Source organism: Bos indicus, chromosome 19 (assembly GCF_029378745.1).
Source record: "Bos indicus isolate NIAB-ARS_2022 breed Sahiwal x Tharparkar chromosome 19, NIAB-ARS_B.indTharparkar_mat_pri_1.0, whole genome shotgun sequence".
NCBI lineage: Eukaryota > Metazoa > Chordata > Mammalia > Artiodactyla > Bovidae > Bos > Bos indicus.
The window spans coordinates 19,677,297-19,702,556 of record NC_091778.1 but is presented as its reverse complement, the minus strand read 5'-3'; the positions used below and the strand labels follow the sequence as shown (position 1 = coordinate 19,702,556).

The window sequence follows — 25,260 nt, the reverse complement described above, 5'->3', positions numbered from 1 at the left end:
AGGTCTGACATTTAGTCTCTGAAGCCTACCCTGCATCCAAGTTCTATGAGACAAGAAATCCACCCAAGGATCTAAACCAGATTGGGTTATGACCTCTGTTTCCTACAGCTCAACACAACCCAGTGGATATACCAGACGTGGTGCTAGATGCCATCTTCTTGGAAGAGAGTGTAGATGAACCAGGGGGTGAGTGGACCCAGAGGAAGGGGGCTGTGACTGCCGAAGGTAGAAGCCCCAGTTTTCCTGTGTATGGTTTGGATCTTCTACTGAAACGGAAGTGAAAGCCCTGGGAAAAAACACGGTGCCGGAGTAGCTAGATATGAACAACCTCTGCCATCAGCCAGCTCTGTGAGTTCTGGCAACTCATCCAACCTCCCTGAGCCTCAGTTCGCTCCTCTGTGAAAAGGAGGTAACAATGCCCACCACGCAGGATGGTATGAGGGTTACTGATGCGAAGAATGTACTGGGCTCTGCATGTGAAGCTTTCTGCACCTCGCTTTATTCTTGTCCTTGGTGGCATGATCCTCTCCATGCATTCTGAGGGACGCTGAGTCACTTCATTATAAAATTTTAAAAATGTAAGTGCTCCCTGAAATGACTCTGTCTCCAGAGAAGCAGTTGATCGTCAGGAACATTTGTTCCCCCTTTGCATGCATGTATCACATTTGAGCATGAAAATAGATGCTCTAATTAGCAGAGAAAGAAGCATGAGCTCCAGACTGGTGGCTGCTCAGTGATGACTCACATGGGACAGGAAGGAAAGGCTGCTTCTAACAGGGGTCACCCTGGTGGGATGACAAACCACCCTGAGAGGCCCCAAAGGTGGGAAACACACAGAGCTTTTCCGGAACTGGGATGTAACCACTGGAGACTGAGCCAGTCACAGGAGGCCAGGATGCTGGTTACGGAGGGGTTAACCTCCCTAAACCTTCTCCTCAAAGGGTAGAGAATAAGGTCGTCCCAGCCTGTTGCCATACGTCTAATCCGCTGGGGAAACATTTCTTGGTTGGGGCCAAGTTCCAGCTCTGCTACTTAATGGCTCCATGACCTGGGCATGTTATTTAATGGTCCTGTACTCTGTTCTTTCATCTATAAAACATAAGATTGGGAGAGTAATTCTTCTGAGTGTGCTTATATATTGCTGGCAGGAATGCAAAACAGTAGACCTCCTATAGAAGGGAATTTGGCAGTATCTAGTTAAATTACATATGCATTTACCCTTTGACCCAGCAATCCCACTTCTAGGCATCTGTCCAAAAACCACAATGGCAAAATAGAAAAGATATATGCACAAAGCTACTTGTTGCAGTATGGTTTGTGGCAGCAAAAGGCTGGAAACAATCCAAATGCCCATCAGTTGGGCACTGGTTGAGTAAACGATGGTCCACCCATGCAATGGAGTTCCAAGCAGCAGCTAAAATGGTGAGGACCATTTAGATACACTGCTTTGGGGTGATCTCCCAGCTACAATGTTAAGTGAAAACAAGTAAGGTGGAGAATACATGAAAAGATGCGCAGCATCCTTAGTTATTAGAGAAATGTACACCCAAACTACAATGGGGTATCAGCTCACACTGGTCAGAAAGGCCACCATCAAACAGTCTACAAATAACACACACTGGAAACTGTGTGGAGAAAACAAAACCCTCCTACAGTGCTGGTGGGAATGTAAATTGGTAAAGCCACTGTGGAAAACAGTATGGAGGTTCCTCAAAAAACGCCTGGGCATATACCCAAAGATGATGAAAATTCTAATTTGAAAAGATACATGCACCCCAGTGTTCATAGAAGCACTATTTACAATAGCCAAGACATGGAAGCCACCTGAATGTCCACTGACAGATGAATGGATAAAGAAGATGTGGGGTGGGTGTGTGTGTGTGTATATAAAATATGCACACATACATACAATGGAATGTAACTACTGGATATATGTAATTACATACATATATATACATACATATTGGAGAAGGAAATGGCAACCCACTCCAGTATTCTTGCCTAGAGAATCCCAGGGATGGCGGAGCCTGGTGGGCTGCCATCTATGGGGTCACACAGAGTCGGACACGACTGAAGCGACTTAGCAGCAGCAGCATGTACATACATACGATGGAATATTACTCAGCCATGAAAAAGAATGAAACAATGCCATTTGCAGCAACACAGGTACAACTAGAGATTATCATACTAAGTGAATGAAGTCAGAGAATGACAGATATGATATCACTTAGATGTGGAATCTAGAAAAGTGATACAAAAGAACTTATTTACAAAATAGAAATAGACTCATCAACAGAAAACAAACTTATGGTTACCGAAGCAGAAAATGGGATGGGGAGGGAGGGATACATTAGGAGTTTGGGATTAACAGATACACAGCACTATATGTAAAACGGATAAACAACAAAGACCTACTGCATAGCACAGGGAACTATATTCAGTATCTTATAATAACCTAGAATGGAAAAGAATCTGAAGAATTATATATATATGCATATATATATGTTCATGAAGCTGAATCACTTTGCTGTGCACCTGAAAATAACACAACAGTGCAAAACAACTATACTTCAATAAAAAGCATTAAAAAGTTAAAAAGCAAACAAATGGGGGCGATTCTAAATCGGAAACATACAAACAGACTGAGTTAACGGTATGTAAAGTGTGATTTGAACACAGGAGTCAGGAGCATTCGGTGCTTTTGTCTGATTCATACAGGATGCTTCTGACAAGCTACTAACAGACAAACTGTTAGGAATAAAGGCTTCCCTTTCTCTCCCCAAAAGGAAAAAAAAAAAAAAGGAAAGGTGGAGAAAAGTATGTTTAGTATACAGCCATTTATTCAAGAAAGGAGGGAGAGAGCATGTATACCTGTGTAAACACACACAGCATTTTTAATTGGGATAGTAACCAATTTTTTTTGAATGATTACCTATAGAGAGCAATGACAAACTTAGCATATTAAAAAGCAGAGACATCACTTTGCCGACAAAGGTCCGTACAGTCAAAGTTATGGTTTTTCTAGTAGTCATGTACGGATTTGAGAGTTGGAACATGAAGAAGGCTGAGTGCCGAAGAATTGATGCTTTGAATTGTGGTGATGGAGAAGACTCTTGAGAGTCCCTTGGACTGCAAGGAGATCAGGAAATCAACCTTGAATATTCATTGGAAGGACTGATGCTGAAGCTGAAGCTCTAATACTTTGGCCACCTGATTGAAAGAGCCAACTCACTGGAAAAGACCCTGATGCTGGGAAAGATTGAAAGCAGGAGGAGAAGGGGCAGCAGAGGATGAGATGGTTGGAGAGCATCACCGACTCAATGGACATGAGTCTGAGCAAGCTCTGGGAGACAGTGGAGGACAGAGGAGTTTAGAATGCTGCGGTCCACGGGGTTGCTCAGAGTCTGACACGACTTAGTGACTGAACAACAACAGCAACTTGTGAAAGGAGGCGGAAGGAGAAAGAGTCTAGATTTCTCTGAAAGTGCATCATGATACCATTCCACTTTTGTAGATGTTTGAAATCTTCCATAATAGATGTATTTTAAAATGCTTCTTCCTTTGACTTCACACTAACCAATGGACCCCACAGCATGGCAAAGAGCCACCCCAACCTAAGGCTTTACCCTGGACTTTTATGTGAGGGGCAGAAGCCTTTTCTTGGTTAAGTGACTGAATGTTTGGCATCTTTGTTCCACAGCTTAACCTCCCCCAGCTGATACACAATCCTGCCGTTTATCTTCCGGGGTTTGGCTTAGCCTTTCCTTCCTGGCTTGAAAGGTTTGGATTCATCTCAGAGGGGAGCAGTCCTTCTTTCACAATAGGTTCTCCAGGAGATGGAAACCATGAATCTGGATCCTACCTCCTCCTTGGCTCCATCCCCAGGCCCACAAAGGAGTTGGAGATATATGAGCAGCTCTCTATATTTTTTCTGTTCACTTGTTCTATAAACTAGGGACTCTTGCTTTGGCACAATGGGTTCTGATTCTTTTATCTTTAAAATACAGAGTTCTTTCATTTAAATCTTATAGTGACACCAGCCTTTTAAGCAGATAAAAGCAAGCTCTGGTTAAAATAGAGAAGAATTCAGATCCCTAAGGTCTCAGCCCCCTCTGCAGCAGGGCCTACCACCTGTCCACATCATCATCATTTCCCCTCTTTCCCCTTTGTTAATAGAAGCACTATTTTAAGCTGGGCATACTGCTGCCTAGAAAAGAAGAGACTCTTTTCAAAGCTTCCTTTGCAGCTATGTACAGTCAGGTGACTACTACATCCTGGCCAGTAAGAAATAAATGGAAATGTTGTATATGATTTCTGATCTCATTAGAATGAAGGAAGAATTTCCTCTCCCCACCCCTACCTCCATTCCACTACCTAAAACACAGATGCAATAGCTGGAGCTCTAGCAGCCATCGTGGATCATGAAGACAAGGGCCACATTCTAGGGATCACAGAGCAGAGAACTGGAGAGAACCTATATCCCTGATAACCTGTGACATCATCACACCAGCTCTGAGCTATCTACTTCTGAACTTTGTAAAAGAAGTAAACATTTGAGAGAATAAACTTCTATCTTATTTAAGCCACTGTTATTTTATGATTTAAAATAAACAGTTTAATCCTAATCAATGTTTTCATGCACATACACTCTCCCTCCCCCTCAGGAGCAGATCTAAAGTACCCCTGCAGGGCTCCAGACTACTATGGACCACCACTCTGGCCACAGAAAAACACGATAGGCTTTGTGAAGTACACTGGCTCATAAAGCTTCTGCCTAGAACTGAAACGTGTCATTTCCGCTCACATTTCATTGACCAAAGCAAGTCATGTGACCAAATCTGATGGCAATGGGGTGGAGATGCATAGTGCTCTGAGACAGGGGCAGGAAAAATTTGGAAATAATAAAAATCCATCTTATATGAAAAAATAATAAGACCTAGAGAAGTTAAATGGCTTACCTGAGGTTGTACAGGCAGAGTTAGATCCCAGATGAGGCTGATTCCAGCTCTAATGCTTTTCCATTCGACTTGTGATTTGTGAACTTACAATGGCTCCCAAGGACACAGTGCTTGGCAAAGTCAGGCTCATATTCCGGGTCCCTATGTCCATGACTTCTCCCTTTCTTTCACTCTTCTTGGGGACAGCATTTATAACTTGGCTTCTCATCCCATTTCTCTCCTCTTCTTCCCCACTTTGGGGGTCCAAAGTATCAAAATTTGTGATCACAACAGAGACTAGGACATGCAACACTGCCTTAACTCTGAGAAGGGTCATAAAACATGTGGAGGAATGTGTGAAACAATTTCTACACACAAGTTTGGATGTTTCCAGGGGTAAAGAGAGCCAGTTAAAGAAACTAACACGTCCATCCTGGGAAACTGTGAATGAACTCAGATGTTTTAAGGATACAAGCAAAAGTTGGGAGGACAGGCATATTCCCAACTGATAGGCAGGAAAGAACTGTAGAGATTCTATGTCCATTTTTCTCCTGTTGTGTGAGGTGTTTCTACTCATTGATCTTCCAAGCCACTAATTTGATTTTCCACAGTAACCAATCTACCCAGTTTTCTCATGTGACTTCTATCAGTTCAAGAGGAGCTACTTGTTTGACTAAGAGAAAATGAGAAAAAAAGGGGTGGGGGGAAGAAAAGAAATAGTAAAAAGTAAAATTAAGAACAGGTATAAAATAAGATTGGTAGGAGTACAGTCAAGAATATCAGTTATGATACCAAGAGACAAAGACAACCCACAATAAATTTATAAAATAAAATATATGGACAAGAGGACACAAAGTAAAATGTGAGGGTTTCCTTGGTGGTCCAGTGGTTAAGAATCCAGCTTGCAGTGCAGGGGATGTGGGTTTGACCCCTGGTCAGGGAACTAAGATCCCACAGGCTGCAGAGCAGCTAAGCCCACGCACTGCAACTTCTGAGCCCAGGTGCTCTGGAGCACTCAACACGACTATGCACACTCAACACAACCATGCACACACGATGTAACAAAGCTCCCGCCAGGCTCCTCTGTCCATGGGATTCTCCAGGCAAGAATACTGGAGTGGGGGCGCCATCTCCTTCTCCATGGGATCTTCCCGACCCAGGGGTCAGACTCCCATCTGCTGCTTGGCAGGCTGATTCTTTACCACTGAGTCACCTCCTGACCTGATGCAGTCAAATAAATAATATTTTTAAAAACAAAAAATAAATCCCAGTTGGATTAAATTTTTAAATAAAAATTAAATTAGCAGAAAGTTTAAACACTATAATTTTAATAAGACAGGAACTCAATGTTGTAAAGAAAAATAAAGATTATATTTCACTATGCAAAATTATATTTTGCACATGTTGAAAAATCAAGTCAATGGCACTTGGGGGAAACTATTTTTGCAATACATATGGCAGATAAAGGATTAAATCCATAACATTTCAAGTGCTGCAAAAATTGATTAAGAAATCTATTCTGATAGAAATAGGTGAATGTAAGTAGGCAATTCCTAGAAGAGAAGCTCAAATGTCTAATAAATATATTTTTTAAAATGATGTTCATGCTGTCCAGAAGTCAAGGAAATGGACATAAAAATAACAGAGATACCATCAGATTGGCAAAATGAACAGAAAAACCCCCCTCAAATGATCATGTTCAATCTTGGTAAGGATGAGAGGAGCTAAGCCATTCATACATCTGCTGGTGGAAATGTCAATTGGTGGATCCTTTTTGGAAGATGATCTAGTAATATCTAGTAAAATTAAAAAAAAAAAACCTGCACATTTCACACACCACACATTCATGTATATGGTATCTCTGAAGGGGAGCTTCCCACGTGACTTAGTGGTAAAGAATCAGCCTGGAAGGCAGGAGACACGGGTTCCAGAAGGTGGCGGTTCCATCCCTGGGTTGGGAAGATAACCTGAAGGAGAAAATGGCAATCCACTCCAGTATTCTTGCCTGCAGAATCCTCTGGACAGAGGAGCCTGGTGGGCTACAGCCCATGGGGTCGCAAAGTGTCAGACACGATTGGGCAAACGTATTAAGCATGCACATCTCGTTTCTTTCAGCATATCTCTGAAAGAAAACCTGAGAAACTGGCAACAGAGGTCAATCATCTATGAGAGAAGGAAACCAGGTTCTGGAAAACAGGGATGGGTGGGCAATTTTTATATCATGATAGTCTTTTGTACATTTTGAACTTTATATTGATATATACCTTTTAGTCAACAAATTTAAGAAGTCTTTTGTAATATTTTGATTTTATAGCTTTATTCTTCTTTTTTTAATAGGTGTTTATAGCTGTAATTTTTCCTCTAAGAACTTTCACTGCATTCTCTACATTTTGGCAGGCTGTGCTTTCAGAAACAAGTACTTGTTGATTTCTCTTCCCCTTGGTGAACCACTGGGATCATGTGATGGTGGGGGGATGGGGGTGAGGGAGGCGGGCAGGGACAAGTCTGCCCCCTCAGCTGCTCTCAGACCCCAAGTGACAAGTATACAGTCAGCATCTTGTTGAGCTGAACGTGATTCCAAAATGTAAAAGCACGTGTATTGGGTTGGCTAAAAAGTTCATTCAGGTTTTCCAACCCCAAACGAACTTTTTGGCCAACTCGATATTTCTTCCAGTGTGGCCTTGATGTAAGCTAATCCCTTTTCCAGAGCTCAACCAAAGAAACACGGATCCATCCCCATAAGGGAGGAAAGACTGTTGTACTGAGTAAGAGACAATGTGTCCAGCAGGAGCCAGACCCCCTTCTATGCATGGCTTTCAGCGAACACCCTGGCTACAAAGCCCCAAAGACATGACTACCCTGTAGCTGGCTGGTCCCCTCTCTTCTCCCCTCCCCAGCACCATTTGTGCACTTACCCTGCTCCATCCTTTCTCCCCAATATCCTTCATCACTTTCTAACACTTACTTATTCTTTATGTTTATTGTATATTACCTGCCCCCTCACCCCCCACCACTTCCCCACCTACCCCCACAAAGCTCTAGGGGGACCTGCTTTGTCCATGGATATATCCAAAGTACCTAGAACAGAACCTGGCACCTGGTGGAAGCTTTATAGATATTTGTTAAATGAATGTGTCTCAGACTGGGAAAAAGCTTTCTAAGCTTGATGTCAAAGGAAAAAACCCACAGAGAAATAGACTTACAGGCTTCTCTATACAAAGGTATAAAATTGCTGAGACACAATCAAAACAAACAACTGAAGTATCTAACAATGGGATATCAATAAAATAAATATTATACATATATACAATGGATATATTAACAAATAACTATTCCACATCTACACAGTCGCAGAGAGTCAGACAGGAGTGGAGCCACTGAACCACATACAGCGGAACACCTCCAGCCTTTTTGAGTGGTGACGCAGGTCAACACGGGCGGTCCTGACAGAGGCTGTGTGAGGTACCGCGAGCTAAGAGCCAGTTCCAAAGAGCTCACCCCGTGTTTGTTTACGAAGGTACAGAGAAACCTCGTATACAAAGGTTTGCATACAAAAAAAAAAAAAAACCTTTGTATACAAAGGTATAGGAAAACCTTGGGGACTTCTTCCCCAAGGGTAACCGCTCAATAGAAAAGTCATTCAAACAGTAATTTTGGTAGCACGTTGATTATCATTAATTTTGCCCTTAGGAGTTCATGAGATGGTACGGGGTCCTGCCCAACAATCCGGAAAACTCTTCAAATTCTGTGTTTCATAATTACTGCTTTTTTGCATTCTAATTGTCTCAAAAGGCGTTTCCTATACTAGATGATAAATTCCTGGAAAGCAAGGACAAAATGTATGTATCTGTACTCTTCACTCTCAACCCGCATATTAGAAGTACTTAATACATATTTTTAACTCTAAGGAAAACACAAACAAAGCAAAAATGAAAAGGAATTATAGAAAAGTGTCGGGAAAGATAAAAAGATGAGCTTGTCTCCAGATGTTTTAAATGTGGTGGAATGTGGTTTCTGTTGCTTTTCTGTATTTTATCACTCTTCTATAATAAACATGTACAAATTGAAATGAATAAGTTATTTTGGGGTTTCCCTGGTGATTCAGTAGTAAAGAATCCGCCTGCCAGTGCAGGAGATATGGGTTCGATCCCTGACCTGGAAAGATCCCACATGCTAAGGAGCAACTGGGCCTGTGCACCACAACTATTAAGCCTGTGCTCCAGAGCCCAGGAGCCACAACTACCGAGCTCATGTGCTGCAAATACTGAGGCCCAAGCACCCTAGAGACCTTGACCTGCAAAGAGAGAAGCCACCACAACGGGCCTGCATGCCACAACTTGAGAGAGTAGCTCCCGGTCGCTGTAACTAGAAAAAAAGCCCTCTCAGCAAAGAACCAGCACAGCCCAAAACAAAATAAGCTTATTTTCATAAAGTTATTTTTGACTAAAAATTAACACATCGAAAAGGCAAATATCAAACTAGGAAAATTAAATACAACATAGGTGATTCACAAAGGATCCATGCCTTTAATATACAAAGCTCTTTAAATCAATAAGAACGCCTTCCTCTTCTTTTCCTTCTCTGCCCCAACTTCCTGAACAATTGGATACTAAAGTCATTAGGCGAGCAGAACAAGGCAGGCATCCCCATTAGCCATGGGGGTGGATGGATGCACACATCTGTGGAATGATAAACAACAAATTCAGGAGAGCAGTCTCCCCTGGGGAGGGCAGGAAGGTAGAAACGAGGGAAGTGACATCAGGGAAGGCTCATGAGGATCTTCAAGTGTATCTGTGAGGTTGTTCTTTTTTAAAATCTGAAGCAAGTCTGGTAAAATGTAAAAAACTTGGAAGAACAGGAAAGTGGACAAGGGGTGCTTGTTATTCTGATGCTAGAACTGCTCCATTAAAAAATACTGGGAGGGAGGGAGGGAGGAGGCAAGGGAGGATGAATGAATGACTCTCCTTCCTCCCTTGCTTTCAGGGAGGTTAAGTGCTCTCCCCAAGTCACACAGCATGTGATGACATGTCCCCGTGGCCTCTCTGCCAGCCAGTGTTGAGTCCATCGTGCAGTTCAATCAGCCCCGCCAGGAAGCAGCTCCATCTAGAAACATATCACCTGGTTTGCTTGTGTGCACAGCCTGGAAGTTTGATCAGGTTCAAGGACTTGGACCTAAGAATGTCTACAGACTGTTCACACTTGGCTCCTGGGGTAGTCAGATGCCCAGGGAGGATCTAGTGTCTGAAGGATACCAAAAAGCATCCTCCCAGGCCAGGGCAGTGGAGCAGGGGCTTGGAGAGGCAAGCAGGCAGGTTCTGGAGAGGAAGCAGGTCCTTCTTCCCTCCCCCCGCTCCCCTCCTCTGCACACCCTCCTGATCACCTGAAACCCTGGACCAAAGAAACAGCAGACTGTGATTCTCCAAGGCCCACGGTAGGGAGGGGTCAGCTCAGAAGCAGTTCTGACCCTTTCTATTGTTCTTCAGGATGTGGGCTATTTCTGGGGTGGGTGGACCACTGGGATATTCATCTCTCCAGTGAGTCTCCAGCAGGACTCTGTGAGCTGCTGCTTTAAGAAAAATAGACAATGTCCAGAGACCCACTCTGCTCCTTTCCTCCCTCTCCCAAAGCTACACACAGAATGGCCTGCCCCTCCCAGCCAGTCTTCCCAAGGCCACTGATAACTCATGCCATTTGCCTGCGGATTGCTGCTCTGGGACTGTGTTTGTCCAGGAGCCTGGTGACATCCTAAATAAGTTGGTACAATCAGAGCCCGATTTTACCCAGAGGCTTAGGAGAGGCAGAGTCTGGTATGATCAGATTCAGTTTTAGGGCCTTAACCTTCCTGAGCCTCAAGGTTCACATCTGCAAAATGGGCAGAAATGCCAGACGTCCATCAAAGGGGCTGCTGGCCCTGAGGGCAGGCAATGTCCTCGTTGTGAAGGACTATTCTGTGTATTATGGGATATTTAACATCCCTGGCCCCAGCCCCCTGTGTGCCCCGACTCGCTGGGACAACCCAGATTCCCCAGGCAATTCTAAGTGTCCTCTAAGCCAGCACTTCAGTTGGGAGACTCTAAACTTCTTGAAGGCAAGGCCCATGTCACTGGGTCACCAGAGCCCAGTGCCCAGAGGGGCTTGATTTGACTTTGCTCCTTCCAAGAACTTTCAGCTTCCCAGGTGGCGCTAGAGGTAAAGAACCTGCCTGCAAAGCAGGAGACCCAATGAGACAAAGCTCTGTCCCTGGGTCAGGAAGATCCCCTGGAGAAGGAAATGGCAACCCACTCCAGTATTCTTGCCTGGAGAACCCCATGGACAGAGGAGCCTGGTGGGCTACAGTCCATGAGCCAATTCTTTGCGACTTTCAGTTTTAATTAAAAGAAAAGTCACCTCTGGAGCACTGACGGGATTAGGACAGACACCTAGTCCAGCATCCACGGTCCTCACCCAAGCTGTTGCCTGGCTGAGGACAAGGAGACAGGCTGGACACAGCAGCAGCCTGGTGGGGAGGTGGGGGCAGTCTGCCACCACCTTGTAAGTCCCAGAGTTCAGCGCAGTGGGACTTTGGCCGACAGAGGCCGGCAGTGGGATGAGGTGTCAGGAAGTGGGGGCCAGAACCCCGAGTGACACCGCCAAGCTTTCGGGGCAGAGTGACACGACACTTGCAGTCAGACTGGCCTGACCCCACCCCAAATGGCTTGCCTTTTCCTGAGGCCCAGCCTACATGCTCCAGGCTCCTTGGCTCCTCTGCCCAGAGCGCCGATGGTCATACACTCCGTGGCCTTGGGTCCCCTTATGGGCAGGCCAGCTTCTGGGGACACACCTAGCACAAGGCCCTGGGGACAGGACACCTTACTCCTCTGAGCCTTCTTCCTCATCTGAATATAGGAACCTGGCACTCTCCCTGAAGTCACACAGTGCTTCTAAAGATCACGGGATCCTGCCGCTCTGTTCACATCCCAACCCTTCCCACCAAGCAGCAGCTGGGCCATCAGATAACCCTGATGGCAAGTCCTGGTTTTGGAATTTACTAGCCCGCATCATGATGGGTCATTTCACGTCTTCGAGCATCTGCTTAACGATCAAATAAACAGAGTAACTATTGCTGACTTTCTTACCTCCCAGGAGCTGTTGTGACAATTAAATGAGCTAATGGCTGGAAATATTTTTGCAAACTTCCAAACCAGCGCACCCTCCCCTCTATCTGCACCCCACCCGTCTGGCCTAGAACTCTGACATGATGGTCCAAGGGGTGAGCAATGCCTTCCAGTCCATTCCTAGTGGGTCCTTCTGTGGAGACAGCTCATTGGCTCTCAAGGGACTCTCAAGGACTTTGGAATCACATTTTAAACAACAATCTGATTTCCTTTAACTAGAGGGTTTTTTCTTTCTTGGCTATACAAAAATTTACTATTTTTTTTTCTTTCACTTTGTCATCGTTGGCATTTTTCTCCCTTTTTTGGTGTGTGTTTTCTGTTCTAAGGATAGAAGACCCCTTAGCACAGCAAGACTGTCTTGGACCATTCACTTTTCCCCAGCTTGCCCTCCCCATGCCCAGTGAAGATTGTGGGAAGCAGAGCGCTTTGCAAATAGATTGCCTCGGTCCACGGGGCAGACCCCTGGTTGGAGACCACAGGGCTGATGAGAGCAAATGTCATCGGTAAGGGACAGTCTATGCCTCTGTAACCAGGAAAGAGGATTGTTTTCAATTCACTTACTAGGAACAAATCTTTCAGCTACGTGGGTAACACACCTTGGAAAGCACAAAACAGCCTTAGTGAACTGGTGGCCCAGTGGTCCTACATCCCATGATCCCACATCTTGGAGCCTGCCAGTCTCTGAGCCCCTTCTTGCCTAGAAGCTGGGGCTGGGTGCTCCCCCTGGATAAAAGCTGCTCCCTGCAGGCAGGATTTAAAACCAGAGATGTCAGTGCTTCCCTCTCTTTAAAAGAGAGCCTGTAGCCAAAAGCCGGACAGCTTTAATTGATACAGCTTCACTCCACTGTGCTTCCTGACGGCTCATTCTCCCCAAGACCCTGAACCTTGAAGGCCATTCTGAAGCCTCTTCCTCCATGCAAGCCTGTCAGCTTGCATCCCACTGACCCTCAGTCACGAGTGAGCACTTGGTCCCTTGAAACCCCGGGCATGAGACCTTGCTCTATTGTCTGCATCATTCTACACTTTCACATATGCATCTGGATCCTTTTCTCATCCACGTCATCTTCTTATAACGGTGAGGGCAGGGATAACCCCACTTCCTGGCACGGCCCCAGGATGCTGGTACAGAGCTGTCCCTGGGGCAGATGCTCAAACAAGCCAAGTTTCATCTCCCTTCACCTTGGCTTGACCTCCACCTTCCAGCTAGGCCAGGGCGGAAGATTCCTTTAAGAACAAGATGCAAGAGACTTCCCTGGTGGCCCAGTGGCTAAGGCTCCGCACTCCCAATGCAGGGGGGCCCGGGTTCGATTCCTGGTGGGGGAATTAGATCCCACTTGCCACAACTAAGACCAGGCACATGTGTGCTAAGTTGCTTCAGTTTTGTCCGACGCTTTGGGACACCACGGACTGCAGCCTGCCAGGCTCCTCTGTCCATGGGGATTCTCCAGGCAAGAATACTGGAGTGGATTGCCATGCCCTCCTCCAGGGGATCTTCCCACAGCCAAATTAAAAAGAAAAAGAACAAGATGCAAATCTCATCTTTATTTACTTCACTTATTGATGCATCTCCAGCACCTAGTACAGTGCTGGGCACTTAAACATCCAAACATTTCCTGGATTAACGTGTAGCAGGACTGAACACACACTCACACTATACTCAGATTTAGAAAGAACACATCACTTCTTTCTCTGTAACTGATATACCTTTCCTATGAGCCTCCTAGGGAGCCAGGCCAGCTCAGACTTAGCAACGAAAGAGATTCCATCCTACAGATTCAAGTGCTGAATAAACAGCCACTAGCTTGATGTTCTGAGGGTCTCCATACCTATTTCCACATTTCTTATCCCAAAAAGCAACCAAAAGAGGTTCTATTAGGGCTCGTTACCCCCTCTGCCCCAGAGCAGTGACCTTGGAGTCCACCTGCTCACAGAGCAAGTAAAGATGGGGACCTCCATGCAAGATGCTTCTTGTGCCAGAGGAATGGAGAAAAACTACTGCTCTCCACGGTGCCTGGCTCGCACGCTCATTGCCTTGCTATTTAGTTGTTCAGTCGTTCAGTCGTGTCTGACTCTTTGCGACCTCATAGATTGTAGCCTGCCAGGCTTCTCTGTCCATGGGATTTCCCAGGCAAGAATACTGGAGTGGGTTGCCATTTTCTTCTCCAGGAGATCCTCCTGATCCAGGCATTGAACTTGGGTCTCCTGCATTGCAGGTGGATTCTTTACCATCTGAGCCACCAGGGAAGCCCCAGCTCAACTGAGGACAAAGGAAATAAACCACGTGGATGGTGCATCATAAAGAGATGACAACAAGGAACAGCCAGCATCAGCTCCTTCCTTCACTTCTCATGGCACCCAAAGAAACACAAAATGCAGAAAGCAAGCCCACTGATATATGAGTGGATAAAGAAGATGTGATGTATATGGGGGTGGCCAGAAAGTTCGCTCAGATTTTCCCATACTATCTTACGTGGTGCAAACCATTGTATGGACTACTACTCACCCATAAGGAAGGAATGAAATATTTCAATTTCCAGCAACATGGATGGATCTAAAGATTATTATACTAAGTGAAGTAAGCCAAAGACAAATATCACGTGATATTGCTTATATGTGGAATCTAAGAAAGATGATACAAATGGACTTATTTACAAAACAGAAATAGACTCACAGACATAGAAAATGCACTTGCAGATACCAAAGGGGAAGTGGGAGAGAGAACCAACAAGGATCTACTGTATAGCACCAGGGAACTATACTCAATATCTGGTAATAACCGACAGTAGTTCAGTATAGTTTAGTTGCTCGGTCATGTCCGATTCTTTGCATGCCATACACTTTCTGCCTATAATAGAAGGGAATGTAAATAAAGTGTAATATATATATGTATAACTGAATCACTTTGCTGTATGCCTAAAACTAACACATTGTAAATCAATTATATTTCAATAATAATTTTAGAAAGATTTATAGGTGTGTAAACCATATAGAAAAAAGTGTATATAATCATATTTATAAGTATAAAATAGATACATACCATAATTGTATAGTCATTATTTATACCATAATTTTACAGTCATTATTCACAGGCTCTGTACTTCCAAATTTGCCCACTTGATAAAATCTGTCAACAACCCTCAAATCGATACTCATGATGCTGTCACTCATACACATAAAGAGAAGAGGCAACACGTTCAAGCTCCCCACCATGCCCCCAGCTGAGGGTGAACGAGGAGGTGACCCTCTGCCTTCTTGTCTCAAGGCTCATACTGCAAGCAAGAGTCCTTTTCACAGTCTACTTAGTGACATACTTTCTGCATTTTTGTGCTTTTTTGGGTGATTTCACAGCTTAAAATGGCTCCCAAGTGTAGGGCTGAAGTGCTGGTAGTAGTTCTAAGAGCAAGAATGCTGTGCTGGGTCTTACAGAGAAAATATGCGTTAGATCAGCTTCACTCGGGCATCAGTTATACAGCCATGACCCATGGTTCAAATGTGAGTCAATCAACAGCATGTTTTAAATAAGGCATCTTTAAACAGAAACGTGGGGACTTCCCTTGTGGTCCAGTGGTTAAGACTCTGCCTGCCAACGCAGGGGACACAGGTTTGATCTCTAGTACAGGAATATCCCACATGCCATGGAGCAACTAAGCCTGTAAGCTGCAGCTATGAAGCCCACCCTCTCTAGAGCCTGTGCTCCACAAGAGAAGCCACCGCAGTGAGAAACCCGAGAACTGCAACTAGAAGAGTAGCCCCTGCTCACTGCAACTAGAGAAAGCCCATACACAGCAAAGAAGACCCAGCACAGCCATAAATAAATATTTTTTTAAAAATCAGAAACATGCATAAAACAAGATTGTGTATTAATCAGTTAGCAAAATGTCACCAGAGGGGGCACAGGCAATGAACTCTGTATTTCCCCCAGAAGCAAATGGTTAAGCATTTGTTTATACATATCTATATATTTTGGCGGCACTGCAAGGCATGTGGGATCTTAGTTCCCCAACCAGGATCGAACCTGTGTCCCCTGCAGTGGAATGGTAGAGTCCTAACCACTGGACTCCCAGGGAATTCCCCAGCATTCATTTACTTTAGTATTGGTAGCAACGTACAGAGCATAGCTACCATAAATGATGAAGAAAAAAAAATATATATATATACGGATATTCTACATCTAAGAAAAATTTGTTACAATTTTTGGCTACCCAGCAACTGAACCTCCTTCTGTAATTTAGGGAGCTTTGCCTCCTGCACCCCAGAGGTGGTGGCAGGGCATGGAACCCACCTCCTACTTTAGACCAGGATGTAGGACGCAACCCAGGTACTGCCAATTGGATCCACTGGGCCAGAGTCCAGTGCCAGGGGCCAATGCAAGCAGGGTTGACAGTACCAGCCTCAGTGCCCATGGTGTCCCACACTGGTTCCAAGGTGCCATAGCCTGGAGCCTGGCTGATGGCCCGGAACCTGGGTCTCCAAATCTCTGGTCATCCTGGAGATGATCCAATATCCTTTAAATAAAGCCCTTTTCTGTTTAAATTAGCCAGAGCTGGTTTCTATTGTTTGTAACCAAGAACCATCTGTGTGTACGTGGGCATGCACAAATATATGTATTGATATTTATTTGCTGTGCGTTTGCTTATTTACAAGGAAATGGCAACAAGGAAGGTTGGTGAAAGAGGCTTGTGGAGGAGGAGACTCCTGGGCTGGGTCTGAAGGGTGGCTGAGGGTTTGCCAAGGAAACAGGAAGGAAAGAGGGGTCAGGCAGTGAAGGCACAGAGGCTGAAGAGCAGGACATCTGGGACATCACAAGACACTGGATGAAGCTGGTGAACGAGGGGACTGGGGGAGGAGAAGGTGGAAGTGGGGCCGTGCCAAGAGCCGAGTGCAGATATTGCAGGAGAGGTTGGACTGAGGCTCTCGTCCCCTCCCCTCCACCCCCAAGACCCCCCGTCCCACACTCTCATCCACACCCGTGCAACCTGCTTTCACCTCCCTGGACCAACCTAACACACACAGTCAAGCCAAATAGATTCACTCCCGAAGGTAGAGGCAGCCAGGTCACTTGCCAGTTGGCCGGGGAGAAGAAGGGTTTGTTATAATGAGTTCTGGAAGTGCCCTGAAGAACAGCAGGGCCATGTTCCTCCAGGGAAGCTAAAGGAGAATGTGACCAACTCAAAGGCTGTCTTAACAAAATACTACAGGCTGAGTAGCTCAAACAAGAGATATTCATTTTCTCACTGTCCTGGAGGCTGGAAGCCCAAGATTAAGGTGCCCACATGGTCGGGTTCTACTGAGGTCTCTCTTCCTGGCTTGTAGATGACTGCCTTCTCACTGTATTCTCACACTGTGGAGGAAGGGAGAAAGAGAAATCTCTTTCTCTTCCTCTTTTTATAAGGCCAGGGTCCTATTGGATTAGGGTCCCACCCTTATGATCTTCAGTTCAGTTGCTCAGTCGTGTCCAACTCTTTGCGACCCCATGAATCGCAGCACGCCAGGTCTCCCTGTCCCTCACCAACTCCCAGAGTTCACTCATACTCACGTCCATCGAGTCAGTGATGCCATCCAGCCATCTCATCCTCTGTTGTCCCCTTCTCCTCCTGCCCCCAATCCCTCCAAGCATCAGAGTCTTTTCCAACGAGTCAACTCTTCGCATGAGGTGGCCAAAGTACTGGAGTTTCTTATTTAACCCTAATTACCTTCTAAAGACCCTGTCTCTGGGTACATAGAAAGTCCCCTACATATGAACCAGTTCAGTTTGTTCCTAAGTTCAACAAAGTTAGCCTAGGTACACAGCTAACACGATCGTTATACAGTACTGTACTCTAACAGGTTTATAATACTTCCCTGATAGCTCAGACAGTAAAGAATCTGCCTGCAATGTGGAAGACTCAGGTTTGATCCCTGGGTTGGGAAGATCCCCTGGAGAAGGGAATGGCAATCCACTCCAATATTCCTGCCTAGGGAATTCCATGGACAGAGGAGATGTGTCACTTTTCACATAAATAATACAGAAAAAGAAACACATACACAAAATATAAAAAAAAAAATTAATCTTACAGTACCTTGCAAAGTACAGTAGTACCAGCTATGTCACCACTGCCTTTACCCTTGCTTCTGGGTACCCTGGGCTTGAAATAAAGACACTGCACTACGGTACCCTATACAGTAAAGTATATGAAACCACAATTACTTGTAGAGGATGCACACACATGACAATGTACACCAGTCACGTGAACTAACTTACGTGCTTGGACATGTGAACGCACATTTGCCTCTTTAAAAGTTCACAACTTGAAGGTTTGTGTGTAAGGGACTTACTGTAGTCAAACTGCCAGGGGGTGGTGTGAGGGTAACGGCTTCCACATAGGAAGGGAAATACGATTTGGACCGTGGCACTGACCTTCAGTGAGCTTCCTTCAGGGGGATAGAGGCCTCGCTGGAAGTTCAGAGATCGGGGTCTCACCCCAGCCTGCTCTTAATGGAAGTGTGGCTTTGAGTGAGTCACATGCCCTCCCCAGCATCATTCAGAAAATAATAAACTCAGGTGAAGCCTCAACATTCCTTCTCTCACTAAGATTCTAGGGGCTGTCCTGGGCTCTTGGGGTTTGGGGTGGGGAGACTCTCTCCCAGTCCTACAAGTCTCCCCCCACCCCCGCCGAGGAAAGGCCGGGTCAGGAAGAGCTGGGCTGTTTTCTCTCCAGCTTTTCTAATGAATGTGCTTGGCGCGGGGACTGTCTGTTGCCATGGTGATCGCTTCCTGTGGTGCTGGGCCTGGGAGACCCTCGACAGGGACTGCAGCATCTTGCGGGTGGGGGGGCTATTGGGAACAGGGGTAGAGAGACATGTCAGTGAATTCCAGCTTGGGACAAGGCCCAGAATCAGCAGATTTTCTAGCAGCATTGCCTGAACATGGAACTTGGGGAGACACAAAAGGATCTTGCAGTTCCTCCAACCCCACCAATTCTACTGCTTTCTCTTCACAACCACAAGTAAGGGATGGTTTCTCTTCTGCTAGAGTTGACTCCTGTAGGCTGGAAGGCTCTCAGAAACCAACATGAGGAGGAGGGGTGGGTGATAAGCAGTGTAGTGAAGAATCTCGGTGCTCAACATGTGGTCCTGAGCACCAGCATCTGCTGCATCCTGCATCCCCTGGATGCTCATTAGGATGCAGGGTCTTGGGACCCACGTCAGACACACAGAATCAGAATCTGCATCTCAGCAAGCTCCCCAGGGATTTACATGCACGTTAAAATTCCAGAAACTCTGGTTCAGTAGGAAGAATGCTGGCCCGGAAGCCAGCAGACTTGGTCCTGGGGCCAGCTTTGCCCTCTGTTCTGTGACTCTGGCAAGACATTTTTGGTTCTCTGGGATTCAACTCCTATAAAATGGAGAGGTGACAAGACTCTTTCTCTAAGATGACATTATCCTCCACTGAGAGGCTTTGCTGGGGACAAGTCAGTGCATCCTGGAGGCCTCACCTGGCTCTAGAATCCAATGATCCTAACCATGTTGCCCTAGACAACCTGTGGGAATCGGAACCATTAAGGGGGACAAAGGTGACTGATGGTCTTTTGGATATATCTTCCCTTTTCTCCTTTGCCTTTCGCTTCGCTTTTCTCAGCTTTTGGAAACTGAGAAAGAACAGACAAATGTTCAAGGGACCTCTGTGTGATGAAACTGGGAAGTCAACAAATCTAGTCAAAGGGAAACAGGACCTGATTTTTCAGGGAGGGAGGAGGCTGTCCCTTCAGACCAGACTCCATTCACAGCTCACATCCCAGAGTAGTCCGCTCAGCACAGTGCCTCTGAAGCTCAAGTGTGCATCAGAATCAATTGAAAGGCTGGCTAAAACACTGACTGCCAGGTTCCACAGAGTTTCTGACTCAGCTGGGGCCAAAAATGTGCATTTCTAATCCAAGAGATAAGGATACTGGCAATCAACCCCCATCCTTGGGTGTATCCCAAAGTCATCTAGTTAATATAACAAGACACCGTCATTGCTCTTATCATTTAGGAAATTCCAAGTGTTCTAGAAGTTCTGTGCCAGAAGCAAGAGGAAGACCAAATATATATTTCTTATCATAAATCACAGTATCACAGAAGGAAAATGCGGCACATGTTAGCACATGAGGCTGGGCTGATGTCCTTACTCAGAGGTCAGTAAAGGAGGGCATGGGGGTGAACGGGTTTCTTTCTGGAGGGGAAGGGGGGCAGGGCAGCGGGGAGGACAGCGGTCCAGGCATGGGAACTGACGGCAGAAGCTGTGACACTACCAGGACCTGGCAGCCAGGCTAAGCAGGTGCTGAGATTCCTGAGCCATGAATCTCCCTGACCGGGCTGAGATGAAGGTAAGAAGTGCTGAGGAGTCAGGCAGCCCATGACTCCAAGTCTCTGGGAAACAGGAGCGATGGGTAGGGTGGGAACCCAGAAAGGATAAGGCTCAGTTGTGCTGAGCATATACCAGGATGATGTCACCCATAGGTGCCATTACTGGGGAAAGTCGCAAGCTAGCTCTCTTGTCCAGGAATGGGCTTTCCCCTTGTGGTCTTCCCAAGGGTAGAAGCCTGTGAATTCTAGTAACAGCTGAAAACTGAAATTTCTCACCTGCAAAGGCCAAAAAACCTGTGCTGTGCCAAGTTCATGGTGGGAGAGGGAGAGGTCGTTTCTCAGTGTCTGGAGCCCAGACGGAGCTCCACATAGCGGGCAGTTTTCCAATCAGTCCTTTTTGCTCACAGATGGAAGTGGGCCCACAAACCTTTGAGAGCCAAAGGACCCTTAACAGACTACCTTGTTGACTTCTCATTTTAAAGATAGGGTCCTTACATGTGGACAGTGCCTCTCTGTTTGCAATGCGCGCTCCAGGAAAGGCTCCTCCCCTTCTTTACCCTGTACTGAAAGGGCAGCCTTAATTAGCCAAGTTCAGACCAAGTGACTCACCACTCCTTTCCAGCCACATCTGATTGGAGAAGAGTTAGTCACCTAATCCAAGGGGAGCCAATCTATTGGCTGGTCAATGACCAATCAGATTCAGTCTTTCTCAAAACTTTGCACTGTGAGACTGGAGTGCCACATTGGTCCATTTCTGTGCAGAGAGAGAGAGAAAAGGAAAAGAAAAAAGAGAGGGAGAGAAAGAGAAAAGAAAGAAGGAGAGAAAAGGGGGGAAATCTCAACATTTCCAACTGGATGTTTCACAGGTCCCCCAAAGCCATTATGTCAACAACCAACTAGAGATTAGCCCTTGCTTGCCACAGCTAGAGAAAGCCCACACACAGCAAGGAAGACGCAGCACAGCCACCCCCGCCCCCCAAAATTTTTTTAATAAATCTTAAAAAATACTGAAATGTAGGGATCTCTGCTTATGATACTGAAAAATATATGTGTATAGCAATGTATGAGATTTCAAATGAACAAGTAAAATAATGGGGTTAAATGCCTGATACAGTTATTGCTCTTTAAAATGACTTAAATAACTATCATCAAGAGGATTCTTGTATCATGTTTCAAAACATAAATACCTTTAAACTTGATTGCCTGAACATTACTTCCAAGGTTTAACCTAAACCTCAGTAGGTTAAATAGTTGTGCTCTTTACCAACTTATACCAATAATATAGATAGAAAAATCAAGCTGGAAACCAGAGAAGAGAAACATAAAATTACAAGAGCTGTTCATTGGCTTTCCTGTCTTCCATGGCCCACTTATCCTCTTCAACACCACCATGGAAGCCAAAGTTAAAATTGTACAGGCCCCTAGCCTGCTGCAGCACCAAGACACAAATATTACTGAGACACAGGCCTACCCTGGAGCATCTCCTTGGCTGTTACTAGAGTCACTTCTACTCATAGTCACACACCAAAAGAAGGGTGAGCCAGCTACAATCCAATCTGGGGGAAAAGAGATTTGCTACAATGACTATATAAACGAGAACTACATATCATTTTTATCTATTGAAAGTAACAAAACATTAAAAAAACCTATAATGCTTAATAGCAGTGCTGAAGTAGTGAATGCCATGCTCATACATTGCTGATGGAGTGTAAATTGTACAGGACTGGGAGGCGGGGAGCAATTATGTTGTATCTACAGAGAGCCTAAAAATACTCAGAGTTTAGGATTTATGTTAAGGAAAACATGAAATCCAGAGAAGTTTATGAACACAAAGATATTCGTGGCAGTGTTCTTTAGAACGGTTTTCCTGTATCTCCAGGTTTTCAGGGCTTCTTTTTTTGTTGTGGCTTTTTGACAGGAAAGTAGGCCTTACTGGTGGGCATGATTAAGGAGAGGACAGTGCCAAGTATCTCATAAGCCCAGGGCCTACCACTTGTCCAGCCAGCCACGACTAAAGAGGTATCTGACCCCACGGCCCTCTGGGGTGAGCTGCTTTTCTGCCACCGTGTTTTCAAATTTATCTGCATTGAACTTAGCAAATCACTTCTTGGAGATGTGGATTTTCTGGCAGCCAGGGAACTTGAACTTGGCCCTGCAGAGGGCCTCAATCACTTGCTCCTTGTTCGGCAGCTTGGTGCGGATAGATACCTGTCTGGAGCTTAGACTGAGGACAGCATGCCAGTCATGAATGTCCACTGGAAAGAGTTGTCTTCAAGGTCCCTTAGGGCAACCTGTACAGACAACTGACTGCATACACCACCAGGGGGGCTGCTGTTTGCAGCCACTGCACCCTGGGACCCCACAGGGAAAAGCCCATAGTCGGCTTGATCAGCTGCAAAAGGGCTTCTGTTTCTGTTTATATGTTTCATATACCAATGGCCTACGACTGTGTCAGGCTCATCACTGGCTGTGCCCCTCCTCCTCATTCCAGCAGGATATGGGCCCGTTTTGGCCAGGGCTGTATTTCTGCTGCAGAGTAGACCTTCCTGGGCACATCTGATAAACCGATAGGACAGGCTTGCCCATGACTCTACCCAGAGAAATAACTGTATCCAACAGGGAAAAGGTGGCAGGCCCACTCAAGTCTGCTCAGGGACTGAAACTTCAGGGGTCAGAGGTCAGAGGGGAGGGGTGAGTTCAAGTCCTGTGTGAATCCCAGGCAGAGATGAGGCTGCAAATAAAAGCTGAAAGAGCTATTTCACCGGAACCTTTGAATGACATTGGTACTAAAGGTTCCTCCATTCTGAGGAGGATATCTCAAAGCGTTCCACAGAGTATGACATGAGGCCTTCTCCTCACTTCCTCATAGAGCTTAGCATGCTTCTGCCCTGGCAGGTGGTTTGACAGTGGGTCCCAGGCTCCTCCACTCCCAGCCTGGAGGCCTCAAGTGTCTGATGTTGACATTGATGAGCACCTGGAGGGCTTCTGTTCGGATTCCCAGAAAGACAGAAGAGACTGGAGGCCCTTCAGGCATGCATGAAAGCTGACAGTCACCCAGGAAAAAAACATTAGCAAAACATTCCAACTCTAGGAGTTTTACTATCTCCAAAATATTTTTATGACCTCCTTTTCATTTGGTCCTTCCAGCAAGGAGTTCTTCCTTTCAGTTAAGGAAACTGGGACCCAGAGGCCACCTTCTTTGCTAAAGACCATCCCTGTGGTCATCCACACAGCCCAGCATCTCTGCTTTACTTTGGCACACCACAGGGGACTGTGGGCTTCCCAGGCGGCTCAGCTGTAAAGAATTCACCTGCCTATACAGGAGATGCGGGTTCAGTTCCTAGGTCAGGAAGATCCCCTGGAGGAGGAAATGGCAACCCACTCCAGTATTCTTGTCTGGGAAATCCCATGCACAGAGGAGCCTGGTGGGTCTCAGGGTCACAAATAGTCAGACACAACTGAGCACGCATGCATGCAAGGGGCTTTATCCTGGATCCAGCCTTAGGGGAGAAGTTCAGAAAGATGTTGCAACCTTCAGCCTAGGTCTGATTCAGGGAGAGAAGGAAACTCTTTTTGAGCCTTTACTAAGTATATTATGTTTTTAAAATCTCATAGTTTTTAAAATCTCACAACAATCTTCTAAGGTAACAGACACTCAAGAGAGCACTTATACATCTCGGACACTTCCCAGAGTACCTTATAGACATTAAGTCTTCTGACCCTTCACCATCCCTAGGAGGTGGTTACAGCAAGTACGATCACCATGATGAGGAAACTAAGCCCAGAAAGGTCAAGTAGATTGCCCACATGGCTCACAAGAGGTGGAGCCAAGATTTAAACCTGGCATTTATTCCCTGAGGCCAAGATTAATCCAGATTTACAGATGAGGAAATTGAAGCTCAGAAGCTCATTTGACACCTCCCAGTTGGGAAAGAGCAGGGTCAAGAGTCAAATTCAGAACTTCCTGCTTCTCATTCACAGTGCGTTATAGGTCCTCTTTCAGTGGACCAATGAGCAAGGCACTCGCTTTCTCTTCTCTTTTACTACCAGTGCTTTCTCTTCTCCCTCCCTGCCTCTGCACCACCCATCTGCCTATGCACAACAGTCTCTGAATACACAATGCATACCTATAGACATGTAATCAACCACACAAACCTATAGCCAAACACTTATAGACATATAATCAAAACAACAAAAAAACACAAAGAAAAAAATCTGAAAACAAAGAAAACAACATATTTCATGTTGCTTTTGCTCAGTCACTAAGTCATGTCTGACTCTGCAAACCTGTGAACTATATAGCACACCAGGCTTCCCTGTCCTTCACTATCTCCCAGAGTTTGCTCAAACCCATGTCCATTCAGTCGGTGATGCCATCCAACCATCTCATTCTCTGTCACCATCTTCTCCTCTCACCCTCAATCTTTTCGAGCAGCAGGGTCTTTTTCAATGAGTTGGCTCTTTGCATCAGGTAGCCAAAGTACTGGAGCTTCAGCATCAGTCCTTCCAATGAATATTCAGGACTGATTTCCTTCAGGATTGACTGGCTTGATCTCCTTGCTGTCCAAGGGACTCTCAAGACTTATTCTAGCACCACAGTTTGAAAGCATCAATTCTTCAGTGCTCAGCCTTCTTTAATATACTTCATACTAAGGAGCAATGTTTTGTGTGTGTGTGTGTGGTGTGTAAAACTGACTTTTCATCAGAAAGAATGGAGGCCAAGAAACAGTGGAACAACATCTTTAAAGCACAGAGGAAAAATTCTGTCAACTCAGAATTTTATATCCAGTGAAAATACCTTTCAAAAATGAAAGTGAAACAAAGACATTTTCAGATACATGAAA

The 25,260-nt window shown here is 45.5% G+C and overlaps 1 non-coding gene across 1 annotated transcript; it reads right to left on the bottom strand.

The window, feature by feature from the left end:
• Positions 1-22,679: 22,679 nt before the first annotated feature.
• Positions 22,680-22,814, bottom strand: LOC139177835 (small nucleolar RNA SNORA70). The gene has a single exon (XR_011562302.1). It is a non-coding gene; the product is annotated as a small nucleolar RNA SNORA70 (small nucleolar RNA).
• Between the last annotated feature and the right edge of the window lie 2,446 nt (positions 22,815-25,260).